The following is an 8,702-nucleotide window of genomic DNA, read 5'->3' as shown; positions in this document are numbered from 1 at the left end:
ACGCCTCGCCGGCCGCCAGTAGTGGCTACTGTGGCCGGCCAGAGGTATCGCCTCCTCTACACCTGGGACCGTCATTCAGGGCGGCGTTTTCTGGTGGACACGGGAGCGGAGGTCAGCGTTTTGCCCCCATCGGGAACCGACACTGTCTCGGGAGCCGTCTCGCTCTCAGATACCTCATCGGGAGCAGCCCCGCTCTCTGATACCTCCGCTGCGAAGTGTCCACGTGCCCTCACTGCCACTGGATCGCCCGCTTTGCTGTGCCAGTGAACATCCCCTCTGACAGAGGTGTGCAGTTCACCTCCGAGTTGTGGTCAGCAGTTGCCCGGCTGTTTGGCGCTCAGCTGCACCACACTACAGCCCACCACCCGCAAGCCAACAGCCTAGTGGAGCGTTTTCACCGGCACCTGAAGACATCCTTAAAGGCACAGGTCGCGGGCCCGGACTGGATGGACGAGTTGCCGTGGGTACTGCTGGGAATACGCACTGCCCCGAAGGAGGATCTGGCAATTTCCTCAGCCGAGCTGTTGTACGGCGCCCCGCTTACTGTCCCAGGGGATTTCATCCCAGCAGCACGTGGACATCAGGAACCATCCTTGACCATGCTGACGTGCCTCCGGGATATGGTGGGCACGCTCTCTGCCTTCCCGATGTCCCGCCACGGACTCGCCCTCAAGTGCGAACCACCGGCCCTCACAAACTGCCAGTATGTTTTCGTTCGCCGCGATTCCCACCGTACGCCGCTGCAAAGGGCTTACGAGGGACCCCATCCAGGTACTGCAGCACGGCACCACGACTTGTGTCATCAACATGGGCGGCAGACACGAGACTGTCTCCGTGGACCGTCTTAAGCCGGCACACTTGGACGTTGACCATCCAGTGCAGGTGGCACAACCCCGCCACGCAGGGCGTCCACCGTCACGACCGCACCCGCCCTCATCTCTGCCAGCAGAGACCCTGAACACAGGAGACGCGTACATGCGACCAGGCCGCCTCACTCGTCAGCCTACCCGCCTCCAGTACTCTGGTTTGGGGGGAGGGGGGTCATGTAGCGGGCCAAGCCAATTTGGTATCGAACCTTCGTTTGTCAGGCAGGACTCTCATGCGGACCGGGCGTGATCTGGGCCGAACAGCCACACGGTCAGAGGGTCGGGCATTCGTGTGCCAGGAGAACAAAGGATTTGGCAATTGGAGTTTGAACTCGGGCACGTGCGGGTGAGCGACGGAACTCGGGCACGTGCGGGTGAGCGACGGAACTCTGGCACGTGCAGGTGTGCGACGGAACGTGGGCACGTGTGGGTGAGCGACGGAACGCGGGCACGTGCAGGTGAGCGACGGAACGTGGGCATGCGCGAGTAAGCGACGGAACTCGGGCATGCGCGGGTGAGCTACGGAACGCGGCATGCACGGGTGAACGACGGAACTATTCGGTTAATGATTAAACAGAGTGTTTACACGACGAGTGGACCTCCTCAACATCTTCGATTTAAACCAGCAACTGCAGTTCTTTCCTACAATTCTTGAATCAGTGCCGTCTTGTCCAAATGAGCAACCTAACCATGGCACAGTGGAACAGGAGACTGTCACACCCGTTAGATTAAATAGCTCCAATTTGCCTGGGAGGGGTGGAGGGGAGGGAGTTACAGAGAGGGGTGTAGAGACCGGAGGGGAGGGGTTTACAGAGACAGGGAGAGGGTTGTAGGGGCCGGCGGGGAGGGTTTGGGGTATAGGGGCCAGAGGGAGGATTATAAAGAGAGGGAGGTGTGTAAAGGCCAGAGGGACGGGGGTTACATAGACTGGTGGGGTGCAGTGGCTGGAGGGGAGGGAAGGAGGTTACAGAAATGGGGGGATGTAGGGGTGGAATGGGAGTGGGTTACAGAGACGGGGAGAGTGGTGTAGGGGCCCGAGGGGAGGGGGTTACAGAGACGGGGAGAGGTGTGAAGGGGAGCCGAGGGGGTTACAGAGACTGGGAGAGTGGTGTAGGGTCCGAAGGGGAGGGGAGGGGGTTACTGAGACGGGGAGAGGGGTGAAGGGGCCGGAGGGGTTACAGAGACTGGGAGAGTGGTGTAGGGGCCGAAGGGGAGGGGAGGGGGTTACTGAGACGGGGAGAGGGGTGAAGGGGTCGGAGGGGAGGGGGTTACAGAGACGGGAAGAGGGGTGAAGGGGCCGGAGGGGAGGGGGTTACAGAGACGGGGAGAGGGGTTACAGAGACGGGGAGAGGGGTGTAGGTGCCGGATGGATGGGAGGGTGTTACAGAGTTTTTTTTTTGTTTTTTTTTTGTTTTTTTTTTTGTTTTTTTTATTTATTAGAGGTTAAATACATCAATGTACTTCACATATATCTTGTTACAGTCATTGTACCCCATAATTTTATGGCTTTTAAAGAAAAATAGTAGAAAGAAAGAGAGAAAGAGAGAGAAAAAAAAAATAAAAATAAAAATAAAAATAAAAATAAATAAAAATAAATAAATAAATAAATTATCACGCAAAAGGAATCCACCAACTCGATAGTTTTCCGTCCCCCCCTACCAAGGCCCGAGGTACTCCTCCACCCTATCTTTGTAATAATTCTATAAATGCAGACCACGTCTGATAGAAGCGTTCTGATTTTCCTTCCAGGCGGAGTCTCATATCTTCCAGATGTAGTGTTTCAAACATAGTTGAAATCCACATATTTAATGTTGGTATAGGAGCATTTTTCCAGAATTTTAAGATTAATTTTTTTCCTATTATTAAACCGTAATCAAATAAATTCTTTTGATACGCATTTAATTCCGAACTACCTTCTGTCATTCCGAAAATAATCCATTCTGGCTTTGGTGTCATTTTTATTTTAAACACTTTTGTGAAAATTTCAAAAATTTCAGTCCAAAACTTTTGAATTTTTGTACAAAAGATGAATGAGCTTCTTGACAATGGCATTTATCACAAATTGGTGAAACGTTAGGGAAAAATTTATTTAATTTAGTTTTTGAGTAGTATAATCTATGTATGATTTTAAATTGTATTAAAGTATGTCTTACGTTAATTGAGCATTTGTGCACATTTAATAAGTATTGTTTCCACCTTTCAGTGGAAATTTTTATGCTTATTTCGTTTTCCCACTCACCTCTAATACCTTCCGTTGTTGGTATTACTGCATTTAGTATAATATTATATATATGTGAAATTAAATTTGGTGATTCCGCCTTTGTATTCATTACTTCATCTAGTAAGTCTGATGGGACGTTGTGAAATTCATGCGCATGTTTTTTCAAATAATCACATATTTGGAAATATTTAAAATACTGATTGCTACCCAGATTGTATTTTAGTTGTAATTGTTTAAATGATAATAGTTTTCCCGTATCATACAAGTCTCCCAAAGTTTTAATTCCTGCTCTTTCCCAATGTATGAATGCTTTGTCTATAATCGAGGGTTTAAACAAAGGGTTTTTAGCAATAGGAGATAGGAGAGATAAGTTTCTTAATTTTAAATTGTGTTTTATTTGTTTCCAAATTCTGATTGTACTATGTATAATTGGGTTTTTGTTGTAGTTTGTGTTATTCACCGTCATTGGTGAAAGAAGGATTGCACCAATATTAAATGGGGAGCAATCCTCTTTTTCCATAATGATCCATTCCGGTTGATGAAGAGCGTTATCCAACAATTGAATCATGTTTCTAATATTTACCGACCAATAATAATACATAAAATTAGGGAGTGCTAATCCCCCTACTACTTTGGGTTTATTCAGGTGTGATCTTTGTATTCTATGGGTCTTATAATCCCAAATAAAATTTGTAATATCTGAGTCCAATTTTTTAAAAAACTTTTTGGGTAAATATAGTGGGATTGATTGGAACAAGTATAGAATTTGAGGTAGAAAAATCATTTTTATGGCATTTATTCGACCTATTAAAGACATCGGGAGGGTTTTCCAGAATTTAATTAAATTATGTAATTTCTTAAGTATAGGGTTATAGTTTGCTTTAAACATGTCTTGGTATCTTCTAGTAATTTCAATGCCCAAGTATTTAAATTTTCCCCCCGCTATTTTAAAAGGAAATTGTACGAGATGTATAGAATCTTTCGGTTTTATTGACATGATTTCACTTTTACTCCAGTTTATTCTGTAACCTGAAAATGAACCGAAATCCTCAATTAAATTTAAAATATTGGGTATAGTGATATGAGGCTTTGTGATGTACAAAAGTACATCATCAGCGTATAATGATATTTTATTGTCTGAATATTTTGTCTTATATCCATGGATATTCGGATGAGTTCTAATACTTTCCGCTAATGGTTCAATTATGAGGGCAAATAACAATGGTGATAATGAACAACCTTGTCTATTACCCCTTGACAGTTGAAATTTCGTGGATAAAATATTATTAGTTAATATTCTTGCCGTTGGCTTATTATATATTAATTTAATCCATTGAATGAAATTCTCTCCCAGTTGAAATTTTTGCAATACCTTAACCATATACTTCCATTCAACCTGATCGAATGCTTTCTCCGCATCCAGCAAAATAATTGCGAGATTTGGATCATTAGTTTGGTGTGAGTGCATTATATTAAGCAATCGTCTCAAATTATTAAATGAATGTCTCTTAGGGATAAACCCCGTTTGATCTGGATGTATTAGTTTAGTGGCGTACTTATTTAATCTTCTTGCTAATATTTTTGCTAATATTTTTTGATCTGTATTTAACAACGCGATAGCTCTATAAGATCCAGGTTCTTCCTCATCTTTATCTTTCTTAAGTATTAATGTGATCGTAGATTCAGCTAATGTATCAGGTAATATTTGTTCTCTGAAAGCGTGTGTGTACATTTTCTGTAGACAAGGACTAAATATATCGTAAAAACTTTTATAGAATTCATTACTAAATCCATCGGGACCTGGTGTTTTTCCATTTTTTAATAAGAATATTGTTTCTTCTATTTCCTTATTTGAGATTTGTGCTCCCAATTCCTCTTGTTCCTGCAATTCTAATTTGGGAAGATTGCAATTATCCAGAAACTCATTGATTGCATTGGTGTCCGTTGTCGTTTTGGATGTATACAAATTCTCATAGAATTGCACAAATCTTTTATTAATTTCATTCGGTAATGTTAATACTTCCCCTTTGTCTGATTTAATCTTTGAAATCGAGTGTTCCTTTTCTCGTTTTTTTAATTGGCGTGCGAGAAGTTTGTGAGGCTTCTCCCCAAATTCAAACTGTTCCTGTCTTGTAATTTGGAGTAATCTTATAACTTTCTCTGATAGTAATTTATTTAATTTGAATTTTAGTATTAATATTTTATTGTGTTTATCCATCGACGGGTCTTTAGCATTATCTATATCCAATTGTCTAATTTGTTCCTGTAGCTGCCGTTGTTCACTCTTATTTTTTTTTATTTTTTTTTTATTCTGAAAAGCTTGGTATGAGATTATAACACCAGGGGAGGGGGTTACTGAGACGGGGAGAGGGGTGAAGGGGTCGGAGGGGAGGGGGTTACAGAGACGGGAAGAGGGGTGAAGGGGCCGGAGGGGAGGGGGTTACAGAGACGGGGAGAGGGGTTACAGAGACGGGGAGAGGGGTGTAGGTGCCGGATGGATGGGAGGGTGTTACAGAGTTGAGGAGTGTAGGGGTCAGAGAGGAGGGGGTTACAGAGACAGAGAGGAGTGCAGGGGTCAGAGGGGAGGGGGTTACAGAGTCATAGTAGTGGAGGAGGTCACAGAGATGGGGACGAGTGCCTGCCCATTTTCCGGGGTTACGTCCGTACGCGGGTAGCACTGGAGAGGAACCAGGCACTGTCCATGGGCATTCTGGGGGATTTCCGGGACCGCTGGGCACCGCGGGGGGTGGAATGCATCCTGGACAAGGAATGTAACCTAGTTGTATAGTAGTTCATTTAGTATATTTGTTTGTCTTGTATTCTGATGGTGGGTTCTGTTTTGTTTTATTGTATTGTAAATATGATTTTTAATAATTGAATACATTTTTTGATATCAATTGAAAAAACTAAGTCGAAGTCATGCCCCATCAGGGATGAAAAGGGTTAACTGTTTGCTGATAAAGAAATACTTCCTTATTTTACTTCCGTTTCTTGATGTAAATTTTCCCCTCCACACATTCTTGTTCTCCACACAGTGACGGCCGCTGAAGACAAGGACACTGGCCCGCTGATAGATTGTCAGTCGATACTCCAGAGACAAGCAGCGGACAGAACCCAGGTACCCGTGTCTGTTAGCTCGTTCCCACGATCAAACACCTGTTTAGTTGAGTTGTGATTTTGTACAGAGTCTGATCACTGAAAGACTTGTGTATTAAGGTAACTGCACCGAAGATAGACACAAAGCGCTGGAGTAACTCAGCGGGACAGGCAGCATCTCTGGAGATTAGATTAGTTTAGTGGCAGCATCTCTGGAGTTTAGATTAGCTTAGATTAGTTTTCTTGTTATTGAGCGAGTGCAGTATAAGTTCACCGGGTCTGACGAAGGGTCCCGACCTGAAACATCACCCATTCCTTCTTTCTAGAGAAGCTGCCTGTCCCGCTGAGTTACTCCAGCATTTTGGGTCTACCTTCGATTTAAACCAGCATCTGCAGTTCTTTCCAACACATTTTTAACCAGGTTAATTCCCAGGATGGTGGGACTGACATGTGATGAAAGAATGGGTCGACTGGGCTTGTAATCGCAGGAATTTTAAAAGGATGTGAGGGAATCTTATGGAAACATTTAAAATTTTGAAGGGATTGGACAACGAAAAGCTTTTGTTGCGTGCTAACAACAAAAGGGGAGTGTTTGCTAGTGCTGTCGGTGAGGATTTAAACTAATGTGGCAGGGGGATGGGAGCATGAGCAGAGAGAGAGGGATGTAAATCGAGGGTAGAAGCAATAGGTAGCAAGGTGAAAAGTAAAAGTGGCAGGCAGACAAATCCAGGGCAAAAATCAAAAAGGGCCACTTTTCAACATAATTGTATAAGGGGTAAGAGTGTTGTAAAAACAAGCCTGAATGCTTTGTGTCTCAATGCAAAGAGCATTCATGATAAGGTGGATGAGTTGAATGTGCAGATAGTTATTAATGAATATGATATAGTTGGGATTACGGAGACATGGCTCCAGGGTGACCAAGGCTGGGAGCTGAACATCCAGGGATATTCAATATTCAGGAGGGATAGACAGAAAGGAAAAGGAGGTGGGGTAGCGTTGCTGGTTAGAGAGGAGATTAACGCAATAGAAAGGAAGGACATTAGCTTGGAGGATGTGGAATCGATATGGGTAGAGCTGCAAAACACTAAGGGGCAGAAAACGCTAGTGGGAGTTGTATACAGGCCACCTAACAGTAGTAGTAGTTGGGGATGGCATCAAACAGGAAATTAGAAATGCGTGCAACAAAGGTAAAACAGTTATAATGGGTGACTTCAATCTACATATAGATTGGGTGAATCCAATTGGCAGAGGTGCTGAGGAAGAGGATTTCTTGGAATGTATGCGGGATAGTTTTCTAAACCAACATGTAGAGGAACCAACGAGAGAGCAGGCTATTCTAGACTGGGTATTGAGTAATGAGGAAGGGTTAGTTAGCAGTCTTGATGTGCGTGGCCCCTTGGGCAAGAGTGACCATAATATGGTTGAGTTCCTCATTAGGATGGAGAGTGACATAGTTAATTCAGAAACAACGGTTCTGAACTTAGAGAAAGGTAACTTTGAGGGTATGAGATGTAAATTGGCCAAGATAGACTGGCAATTGATTCTTAAAGGGTTGACGGTGGATATGCAATGGAAGGCATTTAAAGACCGCATGGATGAACTACAACAATTGTTCATCCCAGTTTGGCAAAAGAATAAATCAGGGAAGGTAGTGCATCTGTGGCTAACAAAGGAAATTAGGGATAGTATCAAAATAAAAGATGAAGCATACAAATTAGCAAGAAAAAGCAGCCTACCAGAGGACTGGGAGAAATTCAGTCCATCAGAGGAGGACAAAGGGCTTAATTAGGAAAGGGAAAATAAATTATGAAAGAAAACTGGCAGGGAACATAAAAACTGACTGCAAAAGCTTTTATAGATATGTGAAGAGAAAAAGATTAGTTAAAACAAATGTAGGTCCCTTACAGTCAGAAACAGGTGAATTGATCATGGGGATAATTTTTCAAAACTCTTTAGATTCTGGAGTAGTTCCTGAGGATTGGAGGGTAGCTAATGTAACCCCACTTTTCAAAAAGGGAGGGAGAGAGAAAACGGGGAATTACAGACCAGTTAGTCTAACATCGGTAGTGGGGGAAATGCTAGAGTCAGTTATTAATGATGGGATAGCAGCACATTTGGAAAGTGGTGAAATCATTGGACAAAGTCAGCATGGATTTATGAAAGGTAAATCATGTCTGACGAATCTTATAGAATTTTTCGAGGATGAAACTAGTAGAGTGGATAAGGGAGAACCAGTGGATGTGTTATATCTGGACTTCCAGAAGGCTTTCGACAAGGTCCCACATAAGAGATTAGTAACCAAACTTAAAGCACATGGTATTGTGGGTTCAGTATTGATGTGGATAGAGAACTGGCTGGCAGACAGGAAGCAAAGAGTAGGAATAAACGGGCCCTTTTCAGAATGGCAGGCAGTGACTAGTGGGGTACCGCAAGGCTCAGTGCTGGGACCCTAGCTATTTACAATATATATTAATGATTTGGACGAGGGAATTGAATGCAACATCTCCAAGTTTGCGGAT

The sequence above is a fragment of the Rhinoraja longicauda genome, chromosome 43, assembly GCF_053455715.1.
Source record: "Rhinoraja longicauda isolate Sanriku21f chromosome 43, sRhiLon1.1, whole genome shotgun sequence".
NCBI lineage: Eukaryota > Metazoa > Chordata > Chondrichthyes > Rajiformes > Arhynchobatidae > Rhinoraja > Rhinoraja longicauda.
Note: the sequence above shows the minus strand (reverse complement) of the source record.